This window comes from Thermobia domestica, chromosome 11, assembly GCF_964235325.1.
Source record: "Thermobia domestica chromosome 11, izTheDome1.hap1.1, whole genome shotgun sequence".
Lineage (NCBI taxonomy): Eukaryota > Metazoa > Arthropoda > Insecta > Zygentoma > Lepismatidae > Thermobia > Thermobia domestica.
The window spans coordinates 176,650,882-176,675,308 of NC_137464.1; the positions used below are offsets into that span (position 1 = coordinate 176,650,882).

General features: G+C 34.3%; 1 protein-coding gene across 2 annotated transcripts in view; it reads right to left on the bottom strand.

Moving 5' to 3' along the window:
• The window catches only part of LOC145664572 (4-galactosyl-N-acetylglucosaminide 3-alpha-L-fucosyltransferase 9-like), a 439,648-nt gene that overhangs the window by 36,070 nt on the left and 379,151 nt on the right, over window positions 1-24,427 (bottom strand). The window contains exon 4 of one of the 2 annotated variants that reach the window (XM_081731349.1): window positions 12,727-12,803. The gene's annotated coding sequence lies outside the window, so the exon portion shown is untranslated. Of the gene's footprint in view, window positions 1-11,604; window positions 11,758-12,726; window positions 12,804-24,427 lie in introns of those variants that run through there. The other variant, XM_081731350.1, reaches the window with a different exon arrangement.

Below are 24,427 nucleotides of genomic sequence, written 5' to 3' on the forward strand. Positions count from 1 at the left end.
TGGTCTTCATTCCCTAGTAGGTTGTGTGTATGCAACTCAAAAGTTGCATTTAATTTGTGATAATTAGCATAGTAATCACTGCTTTTACAGTTTACGGAAATGAACTTTTGAAACTGTACTCAAAATCTGAGATACAGGTATTCTCTCGTAAGTATATGTTAACGTACACGCTGGGGGATACGCTCCTAGTGAGCAGACATGTTAATGAAAGTGATTTTTAGGTGAATAAGCGAATAATTCAATATTTGTTTCAGCATTTGTTAATACGACTGGTTCTCCGTGTCATTGTCCGTGTCTGTATAAGCATTTCAACTGGAGCGTTTTTTTTTTTAAGTTAACCCTTCATTTTTCCATCTTTTCGCTGTACAGTTTGCTGTCCACGCAATTAATGTTGTCTGAAAAACTTCAGTGTAATGTTTTACTTTATTTGAATAACGTAGCCCATAGTGAATCAACTCATCTTCAACCTAACAGTAAAGTAATTTTTAAGTGTTGATTTTTCGTGCCCATCACGGAATCGACATTTGGAGAAAAAAAGTCGTGATGAGCACAGCTTTAGCGGGAAGTAGAAGCACAAGTTCGAAATTTAAATTGAGAGATTTTAAATATTTGGCCTTCGATTTGAACTTGATGTGAGAAATCGGGACCAGCAACAATCCATTTCTTATTTGATAGGCTAATATCTAGATTTTCTTTAAAAAAAAAATGTCCGGTTTAACTGATAATTTTAGTGGTTTTCACAAGACTGAAGTATTTCTGAAGTATTCACAAGACTGAAGTATTCACAAGACTGAAATAGGTTTCTTTTCGGAACCTGTATGTATTATGCAAAGTGGAAGCTTTCAATATGAGTGGAAAAATTAACATATGCTTGTGATTATGGCTATCGCTCAAGCCGAATTATTAACTAAATAAACCTTAGAGAGCTACAGGGACAAGAGTGAGTACAACATTAAAACACGTTCAGAAAGGTTTAGTAGGGTGTGTGTATGTCAGACAATATATATGTGCATAGTTATTGTCGGTAGATTTATTAAATGAATAAATGCCTTATTTATTACAGATGTCACACACACACACACACAAACACACACACATATATATATATATATATATATATATATATACATATATATATATATATATATATATATATACATATATATATATATATACATATATATATATATATACATATATATATACATATATGGGGGGTAAGGCATTTATTCTCTCATTTTGAAATTTGAACCTTCAGACTATGTCCTTTGGCCTAATTTTATCCCCCCCAATATAGATTATTTAATTCGCACACTGCCTATAGACTTGATGACCCTAACAATATTTGGTAAACGGTATAAATTACGCAATTCTTCGTTGTGAAATTTCCGACATTCCTCGTTCCCGCTCCTCTTGAGTTCGAATATTCGTCTAAGGATCTTCTTCTCAAATACTTTCAATATACACTCTTCTCTCAAAGTAAGCGACCATGTTTCGCAATCATATAGCACAACTGGCATGATTATTGTTTTATATATTATAAGATTCAAATTCCTCGACAGAATTCGCGACAACAAAAGATTTTGAACTGAATAACACCACGAATTCCGTGCTTTTTGTCGTCATTTAATTTCTTCGTGAATATGGTTTTGGTCTGTTAATATTGATCCTAGAAATTTGAAAGTATCCAATTTGTCGAAAGTATTATTTGATATGTATTTAATTTTCTCTGCATTTACTTCTAAACCCATGTTCCTACGAGCGTTTAGTAAGACCTCTGCATTTCTTTCTATTGTTCTCCTATCATCCACCCCCTATTATGTTTACATGATAAGCTCCAAGAGAAATTTCGATGTTGACTGATAGTCCACAGTACTAAATGTTTAATACAGAAGCATCGTTGGTAGCGACGAGGTTTCTCGTAAAGGTAAATAGCCTTCCAAATCGGTGCGACATAAATCGAAAAACCCTTTTGTAAATACAATCATTCGCATACTGCACATCGCTTATCGTTTGCTTACACCTTGACCGACAACTAATGCTTTTGTTCTTTTGTTGTAACATTAAGTTTAGTATTGCCCATGAGACCAGAAATTTCCCATGAGAGCGAGATAAGAGTAGAGATAAGTATAATTCTAGATTCGAAGCAAAGAGTAAAACATGGCAATTCTCGTCTCCTCAGAAACGCGACGAGAAATTTGAGAAGTCTCATGGGGAGCACTATTTCACACAAATCTTACATTTCAAACATTGCTTTAGTGTTACATTACTTTTGTAAAAACCACAAATTGATAAAGTGATTCTAAAGATAATGAATGAGGATTTATCAACGTTAAAAGACGCCTAACTTATTACATGATAAATTTTAATCAGAAATATGGTTTAATTGTACATCTTGTAGTTTAATAAATTATAATCGTACTCCGCCCGTATTTCCTAGTTATATAATTTAACATCAGATTACATACTGGCTGGCCCGTATCTAGAGGGGAGGGGGGTTCCTAAAGTTTTCACGGTGAGCTTGTAAATAAACATGGTTGGATCCGACCCCAAACTTCTACCGGGCCCCTCCTCTCTAAATTTTTCGGCTGGCTACGGGCTTGCAGTGGATTCTGAACATTTTAATTTCTTCTTGTAAATGAGAAATAATGAAGGTTCGAAGTAAAACTCTCGTCATATGTCATTATGTGATTTAATGATTAATAAATTTGAGAGTATCATCATATTGTTACATAAGGACATTGTTGCTGATTTTTATAGACTAAAACTGTTAATGAATAAACATATGAATTAAAGCATTTGTGTTGAAATTAGTACAACCTCACTAGAAAGCATATCCTTAGATTTATTTCTAAACAAGTGTGGCAGAAATGTGCCCTCTATACTAGAAGAGAGAGAAATATCTTCCATAAAGATTAATATAAAACCCTAGAAATTCACAAATCACTTCCCTCAATAAAATTTAAATAAATAAAAAAAAAAATCTTCACAAGTATCGGAACTTATCTGTGCACGACGAATTTGTGTTGAAATTCCCATTAAGATTTCTTTTCCTCACCTTCTTTTAATTATTCAAACTTCATATAGTAATGGACTTCCATTATGATAAGCAGTAAGGAAAATCTAAGCATCTCTTTCAGGTATTACAAACTCCGAGAATACCTTTTAGTTTTAATTGAACATTTTGTTACAAATCTACTCATGTCAAATTTGCGTGTTAAGCTATGTTTGTTTCTACAATTATTCTGCACTGAATTTGGAGGTTACATTGAAATGTATGCCGCCTGAATTCCATAAAATGTTTTCATGTTAAAGTATTTAACGACATGAAACGTAGTCAAGTAACTCATGACAAAAGAAACCAACACTTTGTTTTGTAGTCCATGTTCCAAGTCCATTCTTGCTCGGTGACGCATAGAGAAATGTTTTGTTAAAAAATTACAAAAATTACTCATTTCTAAGAAAAAAAATAATTATACCTTAATAATTCACCGTATCAAATATCAATTACAGAATAGGCGTTCACTTACTTCAGAAACAACAGTCGTATTTTTTGACAAAAAGCATGATATGCACTGGGTCGGCTCTGTTAGTTAGTTACAAAATCACGTGCCTTCCCAATGCGTACAAATAACATTAGTACTAAAACTTTAAAAAAATGAAATTTTTATTTTTACGTCCCACGTTTATGCCGGTTAGGCTAAAGGAGACGGTGATGATGAGAGATGAATGAAATGGTGGAATGAAGAAAGTGGGAGGAAACGGAAAACCCCGGGAAAATCCAAGAACACGGTGTTTGTCCACCACAAAGTCCACACGGCGCGAGCTGGGATCGAACCGGGGACCCCAAGCACCGGAGGTGAACGCTCTACCACTGAGCCACCGCGTCCCCACTACTAAAACTAATAATGGATATTTATTTCTGTATATTGGAATGAAGAATGACCGAACAAAAGTTTTGATTATTATAATATCGAATCTGCAATCCTTATCGAAGTTGTTAAAAGATTTGACAACACAGTGTAAGTCACAATGCTTGACGTTACCCTCTGTTTAAGTGTTTTGGCTTGGCTTTCTCTCGCGTTACAGAGTAACCCTTTAAACGTCACCCTGACATACAATGTAATCACACATTTTAGTCCATCTAACAAAGGAAATTTAAATAAATAAATAAATAAATTGTGTAGTTTTGAATTTTGCCACAGTTGTGGAAGAAGTGCCCTAAACGACATACTAAAAGATTTCTAGGTGGTGGCGAGCAGTAGAGAGAGAGTTTGATAGTTTTTCAAGTTTTTCTTAAATATCTCAATAATTATGTGGTCTAGCAAAACATTTCAAGTACAAAAATTAACTACATTAAATTTTCTACGAAAATAATCATGTATATTTTTTGTAGAGTCAATAGTTTAGAAGATAGAAGGGGACAAAAAGTGCATATTTCATGTAGCCTTCAGAGAATGTTCCAAGGGCATTGCCAGTACGAACTTAAAAAGAATGGAAAGATGGAGTGGGTAGGGTAACTGTAATTATTCCTATATGTAAAAGTAAATCTTCTACCCGCACCTTCTTCTGTTTCTCGCAAAATCTCTCTTTAGGACTTACGGTTCTCGTGATATTGCTCCTTAAATATCCCAAAACCCGAACTTTTTAAGCCAATATCTGGGGAACGGTTGCCAGTTGGTCACTGGGCACCGGTTACTATCTGGTATCAAACTATTCACCATCCTGTTAGATATTGATCAACACCAATATGGTCTCTCTATAACTTATGATTCCCGAGATATGGCTCTTTAAATCTCCGGAAATCGGACATTTTTTTTAAACATCTCGGAAACGGTAAGAGTGACGCAAAAAATTTCATCACTTTCCCAGATAGCTTTTGATGTTCTATCGAATGGAAGGCTCAAAATTGAAAAATCGCAAATAACAGACAGACACACAGACATAGAAAATTCAGTAACGAACTTTTTAAGTTCGTAGGAAAAAAAAACAATGCCTATACAACAATATACAGATATAGGAGGCTCCAAAAGCTGGAGGTTGATTTTGCGGAGGGAGAGGTGCAAAGCTGGTTTCACTACCATTCTGATGTGGCTTCCCTTTTGTAGAACTTCAGAGCTGCCACTGTGTGTGAGTATAAAATTGTGCCCACATGATCATGTTTTGGCTAGCGAGATAAATATGCTCCCTTTCCATCATTATACGGGCTTCTTAGGATAATGTAAAGGCTCAATTATCACCAATAAATACCAGCGGGTGTATGTGTTTCGAAGGGAGCAAATGACATCCAAAATAACTTAATTAATAAAATCCAAACTTCGTCCGAAGACAAGTTGAAGAAATTATCAGAAAATAATCCGTGAAGTTTATTGATAATGTGTTTTTTTCACTGTTGAAAGTACTTATTTCACTGTAAAAACTCCCAATGATGAAGCATACTCAACAATGGAAGAAAGAATACAATACCGTTATATAAAAAAGTGCATGGCTTACCATCTGAAATTAATTCAATTTGCTTTTGCACAAAGTTCGAATATTCATCTCTTCGGTTTAACTTAATTATTTTGAATATAACTGCTTCCTACAAAATGCACTGAAAAGATATAGGCATGTGCTGCCATCTATTTATTATCAGTACTCCTATAGGGGCATGTGCTACCATCTATTCATTATCAGTGCTCCTATAGGGGCATGTGCTACCATCTATTCATTATCAGCGCTCCTATAGGGACATGTGCTACCATCTATTCATTACACTATGTAACAAATTTTAACTTTCGGTTGTCCTTGGGTTCTTATGGTTATTTTCCGATTCATATAGTCTGACCATGACGGAAAATGGTATTTGTTTACCTGAAACTTTGGTTTTGTGAAAACAGCCTTAAAATCATGCTATTTTAAAAGAAAAAAAATGCTTCCTTTTAGTTACAAACACTTAACGCTATTGTATTTTGTACAAAATAAAACTATTTATACCTTGTTGTATTACGAAATAAACAGGCTTTTAATTGGTGTATATTATCTTCCAATATTTTACACAAGGGAGAACTAGTGCTGAATGATTTATGAAAATTGCGTTATTTTTTCAAAAATTGTCACTTAAATTTTTGGTACTAGCAACCTTGATGTTTTATAAGATTAGAACAGTAGCAAAAAATACACCAACTCAATATATAAGTATTCACTCAGTTTTATCAAGTTAACAATTGTACAAATGGACTAAAAAATAATAAATCATCGGTCCAATGCCAAAACCGCTAATGTGCTAAGTTTGATATTTTCACCTAAGTGCACTTTCGTATTATGGAATAGACAGAACTAAATACCAAAGCCTTGTATGTAAAAGAGCACTCCGTTCTGGTTATAGTCAATTCTTGAAACGCTAATGAGTTCAATACAAGGTTCTACAACAGCAAAACTATACAGAACTGCATAAAAATGTGAAAATATCCAAATTAGCATATTCGCAGTTGTGGCATTGGACTGACGGCATTGCATCTTTATAAACTGTACTAGTATTTTCTTTTCCCTAAAAATCCGTTTAATATTTTATTTCTTATCTATTCAGCAAGAATTCGAAAGAGAAGTGTCTATAATAAGACATCGATTGAGCTGTCAGTATTAGAAACGTGTTCGTTTTCTATATTGAGGTATATGTAACTCTCACGAATCTAAGACTAGACATCATTACCCATCATATTTTCAATACAATAATGATAATGACGTTCGAAATAAATATCTTGATGGAAGCGCTCCTCATGCTTCTTCGAGTATGCCCCCATGTGACTTAAAAACATAAAAATTCAGGAACATCCTCCACCCCACTTTACCATAGATCCTCACAAGGTTGTCTATCACATAATTCTCTGCCCTATGAGTGCTAGGAAATCTTGAATCACTGCGACACAGCTCCACCAAATATCTCTTTCCGAAGTGTCTGAGAAAATATTTTTAAACTGGAGAGCCTTGTCCACTTGTGGGACTGTAAAACCTGTAGCCTTTGTCTTAGACAATTGTGGAAATATACCTCTTAGTTAAATGCATGAACCACATGAGCTCCCGCCAGGAATCGAACCCGGGTCTCCCATGCCAAAGGTGTGTACTCTAACCGCTTAGCCACGAAGGAGCTCACACTGAGGAATGCAAAGAATATAGTAATATAGGAGACAGCTTGGATTATATTATTTTAATAGAGACATTGTAATACTCAACATTTTAACTATTATATAATTTCATGCTTCAAAAATCGTTTTTCATAAAAAGAAAATCGATGTTTCATTTCATTCTTAAAAAATCCAAATGAGATTTATACATGCGCAACGGATCTTCTCAGTAAAAGATAAAACAGAAAACAAATCAACAAGTAATCCAGAAACTTGTGGTGAAGTCACTCCACGCGAGAGATTCGACTTGAAACTAATATATTTAATAGTTATAACTTATTAATATTATAGTTATTAATAGTTATAAATTTAATATATTTAATAGTTATATAATAGTTAAAATATTGAGTATTACAATGTCTCTATTAAAATAATATAATCCAAGCTGTCTCCTATATTACTATATTCTTTACATTCCTCAGTGTGAGCTCCTTCGTGGCTAAGCAGCGTACACGCCTTTGGCGCGGGAGACCCGGGTTCGATTCCCGGCGGGAACTCATGTGGTTCATGCATTTAATTAAGAGGTATATTACACTTATTACACACACACACACACACACATATATATATATATATATATATATATATATATATATATATATATATATATATATATATATATATATATATATATATATATATATATATATATATATATATATATATGCACTTAATACAATTAAATGCTATATTCCGAGGTTTTGACAATTTGTTGTTCAATTCAGTAAACAGACTCCTTCCACAAATCATTTCACATAAACAAACATGTAACATAAGCGCAAAAAAAAAAAAAAAAAAATCAAGAGGTAATTCCACCACAATTAGTTATTAAACAGTCAGGCAGGGTTCATATATTATGCTTATTTCGGCGCTTGCATTAAACATTTCAATTATATATTCATAATCACCATATTGGTTGACATCTTAAGAAATCATTTCCGACATTTACTTATATCGATATACACATCTTTCATATTAATAACGTACATATTCTCTCTCAACAACTCATTATTATTAAATACCTACATAAATATCTTCTTATAATAAAGGAAAAGAATAATAGAAACAGTGAAATATAATGGCCCCCTCTAAACTAACCTACACTTAGCAATGAGATGAGGGTTGATAAGTAAGAAAGTAGGAAGGAAAAAAAATCCACAACAGTGCAAGCCTTCTCAAGATTACAATGTACATCTATAGACAGGAACCTCTGCAACATTTGCTTTGACTCGAAACGATTGAGAAAATGATATGCTCGAGTTTGGAACCCAGCTGGTAGATAACTTTTATATACCTTCATCACATTCATACGCGGTTTGAAGAATGAAACTAACTAATTGAGGCAGATACCGAGAAAAGGTCAGTTTCGTTGCTTTTAAAAAAGTTATTTTGTTAGAGAGCAGGTGGGAGTTAAATAGTTCTTAACTACTATCCTCCAAATTCCAACTGATATTACATCTTGGAAATTAATATGTAAGAAATACGAACAGGATATAGAAATACAAAAACTACCCAAAGGTGCTCGGTTTAACTCCTCCAATGCTAATTCAAAATTACGCACTTCAAGTATATCAAACTCAGAAGTATTTCACTAGCGACTTTATAGCTTAAGACGTTAGTAAATATTATAAAATCTAAATTTGGAATCTAGGACGTATTACGACGTACAGGTGTATATTTAAACTTAAGGGGAAGAAAGGATTATCATATGTGGACTAATATCGAACTCATGGAGTTTCCTAGTTATGCACTAAAGTCCTATATTAAGGATATCTGCCTAGTATATATTAAGGATATAAATTATAGTAAACAAGACAAACAATTTCGTTGTTCAACGTATTATCATTATTATGAGATTTTTTAAAGGTATTGAACTCAAGACCATTGCTAAACTATATTTATCTATGGACATAAAGGACACGTTAGAATAAGAAGGTAACGTAAAAGTTTTAAGTGTAATATAGTGTGTAAACATAATACGTAAATACCAGTTAGGATGAATTTATTTATTTTATACGTACCTCGGACCTTGGACCAGAATATTGTTGAATGTGTGTAAGAGAAGGTCTATAATGTATAAAGCGCACTAAATTTCTTTATCAACAAGAACTGGAATATAACTGGACATTAATTATGCTATGCCTGACATAACACAATTCGAATCCCGGAAGGCACCGAGAATAACGATCACAGTGGTACAAACTAGTCATAGCAGATATAAGTGACACATCTAATTTTATAAATAAACTGGTATCAGATTACATTACGGCAACTACACCATAATGTGTGCGCCTAATCACCAGGATTTGCACAATCATTATTTATCTGTTTGATTTCGAACCAGTGACCCTAATAACTCGTAAAGGCAATAGTGTAATAACACTCTTAATATGCAAAACAAATAATTTCGAATTACTAGCTTAACGAAAGAAAACAGTAATAATCAAGTTAATTCCATTGTTTACCATGCACTCAGATATTTAGCAATTTTCAAGACTTTTTGTAAGAGTAAGAAAGAAATACGTTTGAACGCTATATAATCAACACTGAGTTGAGTTGATTTTGAGTTTAACGTTCCGTTCAGCAGCGTGGCTATATGAGACGTGGACCTACTGATTAACGTGAAATCCGAACCACATGAGCTAATCAACACTGAATTTAACTGATTATTTACTATGGAAGCCAAATTAATAAGACATCACCTTTTACTTACTTCTCCGTTCTAGTGTGTGCGACTCGCGGCAAGGTTTAATGACAACACATTATAACCTCTTTATAAACAAAATAAACAACTTGTATTACCATGATCTATCTTTAAAACCTACTTGCAAAACATTAGTTCATTTCTCAATGAAAACGTTAATACTTTAATAGCATATCCAATCGGTACCAATCTGTAACTTCCACACGGATCACTTAAGAATAAAATAGCTTGTCTTTACCTGATCGTCTGCTGATTAACTTAATTTGAAAGATAACCCATTTCCATTCGCGAAATTTTATGCTTGTCAATTCGTTAATTATCCATTTATCAGCGAATGTCTTTAAATGAATGTCTGACAGAGATCAATTTAGTTTCTTATCATTCATATCCCCTCTTCTTGCACCACAAACACGTTCTTACACCTAATTGGCTATTATCATTTCCCGATTACATAATTTAATGATTTGTCGCACACCCATTGGCTAGTAACAGCTTCTGGGCTGACTTCCGCTAACATTCAATCATGTCGTCCTTCCTAATTAATAAATGTAAACCATAATTACAAATAATGTATCAAAATTTTAACTTGAACGATTATACTTTATCCAACCAGTAAATATTGTTAAAAATTATGTAAAACGCTCTATAAAACTGAATTTTATAAGAATTATACCCTTTATTTATGCCAAAAGCTATATTTCATAGGGAAATATATATGTGTATAGGCCTATATACATGTGAAAGCAAATTGACACAAAAAGTGTAGAATTTTTGGTTTTGTTTATAAGATGATCCATGAGTTCTCATCAGTACATAGTTCCAGCCCTAATCTCTTCCTAAGTAGTAATATACTATATAATTATCCATAGTTACTTTGTCATAAACAAGGGGGTTTTGAGGGGCACCTTGCCCTCTGTCCGTAAAAACTTTAATTTATATCCAAGTTTTCTGCCATCTCCAATTAGTATATAGTAACGGTATTTTTCTTGTTTCAGCCTAATTATCTATAAAAACAGAATAATTAAATGTACAGCAACTTTTATTATTATTTATGTGGGCATAGATTAACAATGCGTACGCCCACCTTATTAATATGTATTTAATGATATGCCCTACTGTTAAAAGTGGGTCGTAACAACATTTAATAGTTATCATCCGAGGTTCTTCTGAAGTATTTTCGCAATACATAAGTGGCCCAAGGTTTGTCCAGATGACTAACAGACATTCCAAAATATGATTTGCTAGCCTCACATATCTTAGGACATGACTGTAATATGAAATGGCTTCCCCTGCATTTTATGAAGTCGCCACAAGCGTAGCAAAATGAGTTAGGAGAATGCTTAAACTTTGTTGAAGTTATCTCTGAAATAGAGAATAAAAGTAGATGTTTGCCATCTGACACTTTCCTTGTACCTTGTGCATGTGCATGCTTGTATATACCTAGGTAATTTCGAAAATGCTCTATTGAAAAAATGAGAACCATAGTTCACCAAATATCTGCCATACGAAATATTAACAATTATAGAAATGAGATAATTCGAAAGGTTAGCAACACTGTTAAATATACATTTTGTTACTAGTAAACCTATTGTGGAACAGACCTAAATTTCCAACGTCATTTTCAAAAGCTTCAACAGACTAAGCTAATATTTCTTTCTTGCTAAATGAAAACGTACAATATTTGTTTCATACATAAAGATATCAAGAAAATAATTTCATAGATCCCACTATACCTACCTGAAGACCTGATATTTTCGCCAAAATTCTTGCTTCGATGCTTCATTCGTATGTTACAGTAATCACCCAATTCCAAGATGTAGCCAGTTGAGATGAAAAAATATCCGAAGTATCACCTCAAGGATGCCTCCTATTAGACCCTACACAGCCCATATAACTCATTTAAAACACATATTTCGTCATGTAAGTCGCAAAACCAAAGTTTATTGGTTAAAATATCGCATTCCTGTCTTCTTTTATCGCACATTATCGGAAAATAAATTTACAACCCACGGATAAAATGTGTGTTAGATAGTGTTATCAGTGCTTTTTTAAAACTTTACTCAAGTGGCTTGTATCAAAGAGATGAAATTACGGCACAGAGCTATCATTCTCAAAGTAATCTTCGATAGTATATGCTCTTAAGATTTATTTTAATATTACCTTATCTTAATATCCTAGTTACCAAGGATAAGATATACAATTCAAGTGTTTACTAACTATAGTGATGCGATCAGATTTTAAGCTGCCATAACATTATCAGCAAACAGGAAACCACATTTTACTTTTTAAAATACTTATTTGATTAAAAAAGAATCTGCTTCCAAATGTTAAATAGTTTAAAAGGTTTAACTGAATAATAATAATAATAATAATAATAATAATAATAATAATAATAATAATAATAATAATAATAATAATAATAATAATAAACGAGGGATGGGTTAAGTGAATACTGGACTCTTGGATAAATTAGGGCCATAAACTGAAGGATGAGAGATAAATAAAATAAATTTTGATTTAAAAAAAAATTAAAGTTTCCCCAAGAAATCACTTTAAATGTACTCTAGATATGAAGGGTGTGAAGCAAGAACATGGTAACCTACAATTTTGAAATTGCTGTTTTCGTAGCACCCGGTAGAGAGCAACGCACACCGCTTCGTTTAGCATTGTCCGTTTAATCCTTCATGTATAGTCTTATGTGAAAACTCATCTTTCCGACTTTGAAAATGAATTGTGTAGCAGGAAACCTCTAATTTCTTGAAATAGTTGAATTCACCGACTTCACTGATTAGTTGGTAAATTTATAATAAATGTAATAACGAATGTGTTATAGAGTAAATCTATGTATAGTATATTTACCTTTCCTGCTTCTACTGCTACAGTAAAAACGTTATTCATATGACGTTTCTTATTATTTTCTTTCTTCATGAGATCAACTGCAAAGAAAAGAAAAAATAGCTAATTTAGACAAAGATTAGATAAGATTAGATTAGATTTAGACGAAAACAATAGTTAATAGTTCTGGTGTTTTTGCTCAGAAGATCTAGTTACAGTTCTGAAGCTGAAAACTTCACTTTAAAAAAATAAAATAAACCTTAATTGTACTCTTAAACATATTAACACTAGATAATTAGCGAGAAGTGGGAGAGGTTGCACAAGCGATAAAAAAAAAAGTCTGAAGATGGAATAAGAATTAACATATACACGTCTGCTCGATTCACACGACACACAACTGGGAAATATTGCTGCGATTAGGATTTAGGATTTAGATTTCGGCATCTATGGTCATATTAGCCCGTCACGTATAAGGGATGACGTCCCTCGCCGAGCACTCTATCCGGCGAAATGGAAGGAAGGAAGCAGCTTGGAACTTATAAGTTAGGTACCACGCCGGCATTTGCCTCGTGTGAATGACGAAAACTCAGGGAAACCTCATTCAGGATGGCTGGCCTGGAAAAGCTTTTTACACTTTTTCGACCAAATGCCCCCACCGGGAATCGAACCCGGGACCGCTCGCATCGAAAGTGAAAACGTTTAGCTACTACGCTACGCGGTACCACTGCTGGGATTATAATTTGTCTATATGTAAGGTTGGTGCGTGTGGGAATTACCATAAAACTGATTAATACTACCCATCACATTCTTTTCCGTAGACTAATTTCAAAACCAAGAACTGGTTGAGTTAGTTCTTTGACGAAACTAGTGTTATCCATGTTTTAAAATCTTATTGGAAAGGAGGTGAGTAAAGATCGGCCTATGATAGTCATAAAAAGCAAAAATATTCATACAAGCCAGTATATATTATGAAGTTCAGGCATTAAGTGTTACATCTATGTAAGACGCACATATAGAACCCTGGAAACAAAGTATGGCTGTTGAAATTCTTCCAGTTTAGACTTTTTTTTCGAACTTGGAACGACAATTTTAGCATGAGGCGCTTCATGAAACATTATACTTCGTATTTTCGTGAAGACTAAAGTTAATGAGGTTATCAACAAGTATTCATATAATTTGGTTCATGAAGTGTCTCATACCAAAATTATTGTTGAAGATTCAAAAAAAACGTCCAAACTAGCGGAATGTCAACCATGCTTTGTTTGCTGGATTCTTTATGTGATTTGTGACAATATTTCTCATACGCATCTTACATACGAAACGCTTGGACTGAATACTCATTCGATATATTGGCTTTTATGATCACTTTTACTTTTTATGACTATCACTTTTACTTTTTATGACTATCACTTTTACTTTTTATGACTATCATAGGCGAAAAGAGGCAGGGCCTTTACTAGGGATGGCCAATTCCGGAATTTTTACTTTCCGGAATGCGGAAGTAAAATCGAAAAAATTCCGATTTCGGAAAAATCTAGAATTCGGAAAAATTCCGATGTCAGAAAAATTCTGGAATTTAAAAAATTCCAATTTCAAAAGAATTCCGGATTTTTTTTCGAATTCTGAAACTTCCGAAATCCAGAAAGTGATATTTTCGATTCCGGAAAATTTTGGCCATCCTTAGTTTTTACCCATCTCCTTTCCACTGATAACATGGTTGTATGCTACCTCCTCTACTTACGTTTAACATTTTAAATATCAAACGTGATTGACCTTAATCCAGTCGTAAAGTTTACGGACCTTGAATAGGAATTATATCGCAAAGTACGATTTTTGAAAAATTGAAAGAAAAAAATATTACTCATTAACTAATAATGAGCATTTTCGAAATTATGGGCTCCCTCTTAGCAATACATTTTACATTGCAACACTAAAACAAACAATAATAATGTTTGTCTGATTAATGTTTTGAAACATAATAGAATGATAATCTCAGAATACGAAATTAGTCCGTTCTAGAACGCTGCTCCTTGCTCTTCTAGTGTCGTCACTGCTTATTGTATGCGAGCATCAAAGAGCGGAGAGGGAAGTTTTTGAGTGTAAATATGGTCCTGGTTGCCTCTAATAGCGATTTTAATATCTGCACGGACTGATAACATCATGAATCTACACTCATTTACAATTCTGATGATCTTGATTCTCTATCAACTGTTTATAAAAGCAAATATGACCAAAAAAAAATTTTAAAAAAAGTTACTTTGGTCCATAAAAGTACTTAGTTACCTTTTCATATGAGTTAACATCTAGATCGGCAGCCAACCGTATCATACTGTAAATGTTTCGCTACTGTGGCGCTGAGCTGGTGCATCCCAGCTATCATTTTTTTTTTTATTTCATTCTTTTGTCGGTTATATTCAGTGTGTCTTTTGTTTGGTCACTGGTGAATGAAGGTCATACTCAGAAGAAGACGAAAATACAACAACAATAATGATAATGATGATGATGATAATACAAATTCACAGAGGCAATTGCACTTTTTCTCCTTTTATTCCGTTCTCATTTCTGCATTAAAACCGGTCATTACCTCTCTTCAGCTAATGATAAAAAAAAGAAAAGAAATAGAGAAAAAATGACAAGATGCTGACTTAAGATTCTCCCGGTTCTTGGACATTCTAATGAAGCCTCTCTTTTCTTTATATATATACAGTAAATATATTGTTTCAACAAACCACTTAAGGGACGATTTTCTATATACTGTTGTTGTTGTGAATTTATGCTCATAAACTGTAACGAAACGAAAAAGCAAAATTGTAAATAAATACAAAAGATGGACGTTAATAAATTATCAAACAAAACAATAAATTCAAAGAAAGAGAGGAATTCGTTTCGGAACTATGACTTTGTTTAAATAAGAAGTTCAAGTAAACTAAAAAAAAAAAAAAAAAAAAACATCTGTCACAGGCTAATATTGCATTTCTGCAACTCTACTGTTAAAAACAAAAAGAGAAGGTCAGCAAATAATTCTCCCCGGTGGTCTAGTGGCTAACGCGTGCACGTCTTTGTAGTACGGTGCTCACGAAACGACAGATTTTCTCTTTTACTAGATACGTGAACGAGACAGAAGTTTTTTCAACAGAAACAAAAAATAAAATATTTAGTTTAACATCCTACAAACATGCACCGAGGCTAAGGGAGACGGTGTGCTGCCCACAGTTGAAGCTGCTCATGCATTACCGGGGGGTACAAGATGAGCAGCCAAAAACTACCCCCCAATAAATCATATTGACATCCGCTTTTATTCTTTCCTTCTTGTGGAACCAGATATATTACCAAAAGGATACCGTCTTTTAAGTTGGTTTCAGGGTTGCCAGTAATATAAAGGTACGAGTAAGGGACAGGGTGATCATTCAGCGAGTTCAAGTAGTGCTTATACACAAAGATTACCCCCCAATAAATTATTTTGACAAACACATGTAGTAGCTCTTTCTTCTAAAAGGAGATGACTTTCACCAACAGGTGCCGTCTATGAATACCAGTTTTAAAGAAAACCGAAGATTGACAATAAAGCAGGAGGAAAGGATAAGGAAGTTTAGTTCTCCCTACCTCCTCTCGCGGTCATCGGGTCTCTAGTTGGCGTCAAAAGACATAAACAAAGCTCTTTATTCGATTCACAGCCACACCCCTAAATTCTTCGACTTTTTTAGCCAATACGATTCCAGTGTCTAATGTCAAACTCTCATCAACTCCACGTGGAGTAATGCTTGTTTGAGAAACTTTTGTGTATCCGTTTGTAATGAGTAACGTAAGTTACGAGGAGCAAAAGCCAACGAAGAGAATTATGAAAGTCAGCTCAAATAATTGCCATATTTCTTACCTGCTGCAATACTTACAGATTCATTGAAGCTATTATGTCTATTCCTTCTTGCGTTTCATGTTAATTTTGTCTGATTTTAAAGTAGGAAATTTTCCATAATATTATTGTAAATATATATTTGTTTTGTGGTTTTCTTTGTTTTGTTTCATTTTCAAGGCCTGTTATTTTTTAAAATATTTCTTTTACCGAGAGTTACTTTTTTTTTTTTAAAAATCCGACTTTAAAAAGTCAGTTATTATACAAGAATAGTTATTATTTATTACTTTATTTATCGTACTGCTTATTAATTTTTCTTTGTTTCTCTGCCTGCATTATGTTTTAAATAAATATTTTAGTAATGCTTATAAGAAAAAGAGACAAATGATTGGATAATGAACCAATTAGTTAAAATAGATACACATATTTTCCCAAGTTGTAGTTCATAAAATTACCTGTATGCTTATTCGAAGTGACTGCAAATTGCAAGGAATAACCAATGGAAATCATAACACTATTTCACTTTGAAATAAGTATAATAGGCTATCTGATTCTCGTTTTATTGGGTTGGATTAGATATCTGAGTTTAGTGTCCCGTTCAGCAGCAAGGCTGTATGAGACGTGGATCTACAGCTTAACGTGGGATCCGGACCACATGAATTCCCGCTGAGAATCGAACCTGGGCCTCCCACCCCAAAGGCGCGTATGCTATACACACGAGGGAGTTATTTCTAGTCTGGTATACACTAACGCACATACATATTATATATATACAGTATATATATATATATATATATATATATATATATATATATATATATATATATATATATAGAGAGAGAGAGAGAGAGAGAGAGAGAGAGAGAGAGAGAGAGAGTTATGTATCCACATAAATAAAACAATACACAACTAGATAGATAGGTATGCAGAGAAGAAATATCCTGGCGATACAAGTAGTTGATGGAGAAATCATAAATTCCTTCAAATTGGAAGCATTTCATATGTCAATGGAATGAAAAAAAAAATCACTGATAGTGATCCGTCTTTGAAAAAGACGAAATTCGCTGGGTTAAGTTATGACCCTTAAGCTCCTATTCTACAACTGCTTCAGCTTCAAAAATGTTATTATTCCCCTTGTTTACCTTCATTTTCAACGAATTTAAATAGTTGGTTACTGAATTCTCTATGTCTGTGTGTCTGATATCTTAATTTTTTTTTTTTTCAATTTTGAGTCGTCCATTCCATAGAGCATCAAAAACTACCTGAAAGAAGTGATGACATTTTTTGTGTCACTCTTACCGTTTACAAGATATTGGAAGAAGTTCCGATTTCGGTAGATTTAAGGAGCCATATCTCGGGAACCTTAAGTGATAGTGAGATGATATTGGTGTTGATCAATACCTAAGAGAATGGTGAACATTTTGGTACCAAATAATAACCGATGGCCACTGGTTATATCTGCATTTTCAGTATATATACGGTGATAAAAATGTGACAGCTCTATATAGCTAATTCAATAGATCCCCTAATACCAGGTTCCAAATATGTAAGTGTATTATCTATCGAATTTAAACAAATAAATTAATTATTAAATTTCATATAAATTTCGGGAAAAAATAATTCGTTCTAAGTTAGTTCTGGCAATACTCTTCGAGCATTCTCAACTGGTTAATGTTCCTGCGCAAACAGCAACTTGCATGTCTCTTCGCTACTCTCATTTTCATATCTTCATTCTCACCATCGTGGTTAATCTGATTGAGTAAAAAATTATGATTAACTAAGCAAATTCATCACCATCGCAATGCCGAACACGTATTTCAAACTTGGACCGTTTCCGATTTTGAAAACGCTCCTCCGTACACTATAAGATATTATTACACCCTACCTTGTATATCACATCGTTATTAAAAAATCATATACAATACATTTTTTAAGTAATAAGTTAAAACTTGCAATCACTCTTATTGAAACGTTCGAATTGCAAGCGGAGCGAGTAAAAATTTTTTTAAATCTATTTTTTTGCAAACTGATAAACATATTGATTTAATAGGACACCAATAAGTTTTTGGAATGACTCGTCATTTACTCATTTCCAGCGCTTTTTCTTTCTTGCTTGTTCGTTGCCCCTTACTATTAGCGCCCAGTGCGACCGCTCTTCTTGCCCCCCCTCTTTAGCTACGGCTCTGACAATGTACGAACTGCTTATATATATATATATATATATATATATATATATATATATATATATATATATATATATATATATATATATATATATTTGAGTTTTCAAAATAGCAGGATATTGAAGAATTTATTTCGTGTTTTCATAATTACTAACAAATTTCAGTGAAAATATATAGCTAGCACAGTGGTGAGCAAATTTTTGTGAGTCCAAAGAGAAAACCTTAGGTGGGTATATATATATAAGGTACTTCTTGTAATAGTAAAACAATGTTATTAAACTCTGAAAGATTATGAACTAGATTGTGAATACATGAACATCCGAACCAAATAGAATATACTTACATTATTAATATTTATTTATAATAATTAACCCTTAACAGGAAATATGTGTCTGTTAGACACGTATGGTTTTTAATTGTATTACATTGGCAACACTGATTCACTCAATGTATCGGTTTTCTCAGTACCTTCCTATTATTTAACATTACACATATGTTTTTTTTAAAAAGATATTGCTTTATACATGTCCGTGTCCCACAGAGACACATTTCCTGTAAGCGAAGAAAATACCGTTTCCTGTTAAGGGTTAAGGGTAAAAGTGAGAGGGAACGCGGGGAGATACCGTCCTCCGACCTTGAAAAAATATGTACGGCGTCCCTCCAGTTCCTAAAAATTACAATGGGCAAAGATAGGCAAGGGGACGGCGCGACCTCATGCCGCTACCTACCATACCCCTACCTTTTCAGATCCGCTTTTACCCGTAATAACAATTAATACGATTATCAATAACACGCATGCTAAGATAATTTTATAATTAATGTCACGTATTTATGTATTGTTATAACGTATTAAATAATCTTAGTGAGTGCCTCATCATTACAAAACACTCATCGCAGGTTTGACAACAGCGCGCTGATCACTAATTGGTTGCCAAAAGTTAGTTTAGCTGGCTCACTGTATGGTAACTAACTACAGTGAATATAAGTGTTGTCTATGTCTACTGTAGGGATATGTATCTTTCTTTAACTTAGAAATATTTAGACATTTCTGGTAACCGTAGGGACATATGGACGGAATTTTATAAATTGGTGCGGAAGATAGGGATTTAAATAAAAACTTTGTGAGTAAAAATAAAATGCAATTAATCCTAATATTGGTAATAGTAATTGTTCAAGGTCACAGTGTTTCATACTAGAGATGGAGTGGGTCATTGGGTAGTGGGTCAACAGCATGTGACCTAATGAGACCCACCACCCATCATGACCCACTGCAACCCACCACTCACCATGGCTCACTGTGATCCACCGACTCTCTGCATTATAGACAGCATCTTCTGAATACTGGTGAATTTGTCTACGTTTTACTTGCATGGCTCTTATTTCCTATCCTTTTTCATTTGTTTCTGTTTACTTACTTGAGATGAGTATATTTAAGTGAAAAAAGAACTTCAGGCATTTTTGGATATTGATATTTGTAATCGTAATAAAAGCAATAGGACTTATACTACTACTTGGCTTTTGAGAAACAGCGTGTGAGCTTTTAGAGGAGCTAAATACTGGAAATAATAATTTTTGAATTACTGTAATATATAAATTATTATAATAAAAATTTGAATGTAATTATGTGTGCATCACGGCCAAATTGAAAAGTCAAATGAAATGACTTTTGGCTTAGGTCTTAATCCAAACTGGGATGGTATCACATAGCTTTTATTATAAAACATATCCTAAGGGGGTAGTGGGGATCCGATTTTTTGCGCAAAAAAAAAAAAAAAAAAAAAATGAGTATCTGCTACGGATGGGCACGGGCGAGTTTTCTTTGAAACTTGACTCGACTCGAAACATACATTTTTCAGCTCGACTCGAAAATTTCGTGCAACTCGATTCGAATTTGGGCCGTTTCGAGTCGAGTCGAGTCAAAATGAGCCAATTCGAGCTAAACCCTGTGTGTAGTTCCAAGTACTCTTTTCAAGTATCCTACAGAGACAAAATAATTATCAATTATGCTACTCCTACTACTACTTCTTATATTATTATTATTATTATTATTATTATTATTATTATTATTATTATTATTATTATTATTATTATTATTATTATTATTATCAGAACAATACCGTGTATAACCATGAAAGGTAGGCGGTTTGTATCTGAATAATGAAAACTAGTTGACTGTAGATCTCGGTCTTCGAAAAGTCTTCAGGAGGCAAAAACATCGGTCACGAGGTTCTGGGTTTGAGTTCCGGAGGAATAAGTATTCGGACTCGAGCGAAAAGTTGTTAAAAGTTATACGGCGCCGGCCAAAGATGTTCAATACTGCTCGGCCTGGATTTATGGTTGTCAACAGGTCGAACGGCTCGGCTCACAGCTCATTCATATCGAGCCAAACCGAGAAGTGACCTGAGCCAACAGCTTACCTAAATGAGCAGGCTCGAACCGATGGCTCACCCAAGCCGAACCAAACCGAGCTGATTGCTCACCCAACCGAGCCATCGACTCATTTGACCTGAGTCGAACCAAGCCGATGGACTCGTTTCAACGGAGCTAGCTAGAGCCGAGTCGGTGCATCCCAACCTAGCTGGCTCGAACCATCGGCTCAGTCGATGGCTTGTCCCTACCGAGCCGATAGCTAATCACAATCGAGCCGGAGCGAGCAGCTCGCTCAGTTGAACCGAGTCGAGTCGGTTGACATCACTACCCGGATTGAGCTTCTGTTTGGGCTCAAACATTAGACCGTGCAGGTCTCAGCCTTGATGGTAAGAACTACATACTTATATTGGTGGTCATGACATTTGAGGCAGTCTCGTTATTAAAATCTATTGCCTCGTTATCAAGATGAGACGAGACGCACTAAAAGTTCCCCCAGGGACGTACGGAAGGGGGGGACACGGGGGTCCGGACCCCCCCGAAATTTCGACTTTTTAAAAATTTAGCCTAATTTTAGGGGCAATTTTAGCAATTTTAATATAAAATAGCTTCATATTTAGTTTGGACCCCCCCCCCGAAATAAATTCCTGGGTACGCTACTGAGTTCCCCACAAGATGCACTAAAAGTACGAGACGAGGTGCGTCCCTGTCGTGAACAACATTAAAAGTGTTCCGCATTACTGTTTACATTCCTCATGGCTTTCGTTTTCCAGGCTAATCTGGCGATGATTTCAAAACGAGTTAAAACGAGCTGAACGAGCAAGCCATTTATCAAACTCGACTCGACTCGAAACTCGACCTCAAAACAGTGACTCGACTCAAGAAAATTGAATTTGACTCGACTCGAAACTCAAGTCGAGTTGAGTTATAGCTCGACTCGTGCCCGTCCTTAAGTATCTCGCAAGTCCTTAAACTTACGGAGCTGAAATTCAGTGTGTTAACTCTTTATTGAAAATGAACAGAACGTGTCCTAGCATTTTTTAAAATTCTCCTTTATGAGTGGGGGAGGAACTTTCTATATATGAAAAATTGGTAGTGGTTTGGTTTGTAAAAATAATCGAAAACGATCGATATTAGTTGAGAAACAATTATTAATTGAGAAACAAAATATTCAGTGCTTCGCTTCATATATCCATTGCTTTCTACTATAATAATTGTTGAAGCTTATATTTATTATATGGAGCACTTATGTAGAGCACAGGGCAATCAACTCATGAAGTTGTGAGAAAAGTAGGCATAATATTTGTATTGTAAGCTTCATTACACGAAAATTTTAAGTTCAGACTGTACGTTTAATTGTATGAAAAATTTTACACTTTTTTCCCCTTTACATTAGTGTACTTACCTTGATTTCAGACTCAAATTTTATCCTTTTTCCATTGAAAAGTATCAATAATTCAACAAGGAAATGTTAATTTAATACAATGATAATTTAATTGAAATTTAATTTAGACCATGACAAACACTACCATTTTATATCAAAAAGGTCAAATCCACCGATATTCTAACAGAGTGGTGCTTGAGCGATTGATCATAGAAATACAAACTCCGATTAGTCAGAATTTCACAGCCTGGTTTTATTACAAGTGTAAACACTTTAGAGGCCATGGATCATGTGTCAGACTTGATAACGATGGGTTTTGGTGGATCAGAGTGAGTCACAGTGAGTGAGTGGTTTATGATTGGTGGTGCGTCCGAGTGTGTCATAGTGGGTGATGGGTCAGAGTGAGTCATGGTGGGTCGTGGGTCACGATGGGTGGTGGGTCAGTGGGTCATGGGTCAAGATTTCATTGTCCGATGGAATCTTTGCCCATTAGTACCTCTGGGGTGGTGGGAAGGAATTGACATGTGAAATTAATCAAAAACGATCAATATTAGTGTAGAATCCATAGTTATCGATGTCGCAGAGATTAACAATTACAATCCTGATACTGTTAAAAAATGAAATGAAATCTTTCAGTTTTACGTCCTACGGTTATGCCGGGTAGGCTAAAGGAGACGGTGATGATAAGAAATTAATAAAATGATGGAATGAATAAAGTGGGAGGAAACGGAATAACCCCAAGAAATCCCACGAACATGGTGTTTTCCACCCCAAAGCCCATTTAGTGAGAGCTGGGATCGAACCAGGGACCTCTCGCACCAGAGGTGAACAATCTACCACTGAGTCTTCGTGCCCTGATAGCGTTAAACTCCAAACTCAGCCCCCACAGGTATGAGGTTGACAAGATTGAAAAATGAAATGTCTGAAATGATTGAGATTAGTGTCGAATCTATAGTTTGTAATCGTCAAGCTATTAGATTACAATAGCAATGGCATTTAAACAGAAGTTTAGGCATAAACGGCATGTCAGCTGCATTGAGAATTTACAAGGGCAGCACTGAAGGCGTTGGTCGCACAACTATAAATATTTTGATGTACGTGTATGAATTTATTTTCCAGCGAACTTCTGGAGCTATTTTAACGAAACTTTCATATGAATTTCAATATTAAAAGAAATAATTAAAAAAGATAAAACTGTGGAAGTAAGTAAGATACTTCAATGGATGGGAGTTTGGTGGAATGGCATGTAAAAATAATGCACAAAGACTGATATTAGTATGCTATCCATAGTTTTCTGGGTCGCTGAAATGAATAGTGACGCTCCCAAGGAAGTTTAAGCCCAAGTTTATCCCATCAGCAGAGAACTACAGAGGGAGGGGGTGAAAAATAAAATATTAAAAAATACTTAATTTTTGTCTAATTCGTAATTTTCGAGGTCAGGAAAACGTCTGATCCGTTTTTAATGCCTTTTGAAAGGTAGGTAGTATTCACAAGCAGGGTGTTTTATTCATAGCAATTTGATTAAAGGAGTATTTTGTGAGGTTAGGGTTTTTGAATATTTATGTCAAAAGTAGAGTATTTTCTGCATATTTTTATTAAACTTTCATTGAAATAAATATTCTAAGGGGAAGGATATTCGAATACTTCTCGTAAACCTACATATATTATATAACGTGCGCGCGTTAGTAAAATCTGTTGAGTGTATAAAACTATTAGCCGTCTTTCGGAGTGAAGATTAAAGAAAATTATCTCAACAATTATAATAGAACTCAGAAAACGACATACGTAAAATAAAACTTTCCAATTGAAAATTAACTCTTGATAATACGGAACCAAGGAAAAGTCGAATTTCCAATCTTTTATTGCAAAAAGAAATGTAACTCCACCTTCGAAATTGAAACAATGACGCACCGTGGGTAAAGTTATGGGCATTTCTTTTAT